Below are 1,523 nucleotides of genomic sequence, written 5' to 3' on the forward strand. Positions count from 1 at the left end.
GCAAGCTGCAAAAGAAGTCACAATGAGCAAAGGAGATAAAAGGGAAAATCGAGGTTTCACAAATGCAAAAATGATAAAACAACATGTAGGCCCACCACTGAAAGAGGAAGGAGGGCACACAAGTTATGATCCAGGGAAGGGTGAATTATTTAATGCTACTTTATTCCAGTCTTCATAATGAAGTATTTCTGTAAACCATTCTAATAAGGTTTAGTTACAACCATCAATCTAAACAAGACAATAAGAAAAGTAGATGGTAGTATTATTTAATCAGAATCCTGTGTCAAATCATATGATCAACAGTGATGACTTTAATATAAACAAGCAAACTAATAAGCATTGGGGAGTTTGTAGAAAAGAAATCTGGGGCTGCCAGAGAATCAAACTGTGAACCATATGCAGGTTTAAATACAAATGTTTTGTGGAATGTCACATTCTATTCCAAATCTCAAAAGAACAGTTATCCTCATACAGACCAAAATTATGAAAGAAATAATGCTTAGGTTAGTTAGATTTTTCAGACTAGAAATCCTGATGAGATTCCCTTCAGAAAATCAGCAAAACAGCATTTCAACAACTAGGCATTATCTTTGAAAGCTCACATAGATGAGATTCAAATGCACTAGAAAAAGAAGTAAACCCAAGGAATTGAAATATCTTATAAGACACAGGGTTGGAGGAATAGAATAGGTCAACATTCCTTCAAGTATGTTCAGCATACTTATGCCTGAGCTTCTCTCCCTTCCACTCACTTGCCAAAATGATTAAATTCATATTGCCTGACTTTTATAGACCTTTTTGGTAACAATCTTCCTTTTATTTTATGGCCTTTAACTGAAGTCTGTGGTTCTGCTAAAGAAATACTTTGCAGTATCCATATCATGGTGTTCCAACTGTTCGGTCAATTCCAATTTTCTTTGCAAATAGCACTGTTGATTCAGCTTACATTATTGAGATAAAGAAATTTGCTGGTTTATTACATTTTTATGCCATATATTTTTTCCTTTAAACAATATATGGCTTAAAGTGGTCGATACTTACAGACTTTCTGCAGGAATAAGAGCAAAATTACTCATGTTTGTAGTCACTGATAGGATGAAAGGTTGCTACAAGAGGAGTATGGCAATGTTTTTACAGCTTACATCATCACTATAGAAGCACATTTCTGGTTGTTTGGGTGCTTATGTTTTTAAAAACCTAGATTTCTGGAGAATTGAATCTTGACCCTGAGTACTCTATGCTGCCATTGGTAGTCGGTTTGCTTTCCACAACTACATTGCTTTAGTACTTGTGGCAATACTAAAATAGTACTGGAAATAGATACTATGGTTTATGTTCACTAAGGAGAAGCACAGAAATTATGTTCAGTGCTTGATGGAATTCAGAGGTTTTACCATAAAAGGAAATTTGTGCAAAAGTATCTTTCAGTTTCAATCCACAATGTTAGTATCCATAGGATAAATTACCACAATCTTTAACCTCTCATCTGTGTTCTGCACGCTAATTCATTTCTGCAGTGAATG

This window comes from Cariama cristata, unplaced genomic scaffold (assembly GCF_000690535.1).
Source record: "Cariama cristata isolate BGI_N322 unplaced genomic scaffold, ASM69053v1 scaffold9933, whole genome shotgun sequence".
Taxonomy (NCBI): domain Eukaryota; kingdom Metazoa; phylum Chordata; class Aves; order Cariamiformes; family Cariamidae; genus Cariama; species Cariama cristata.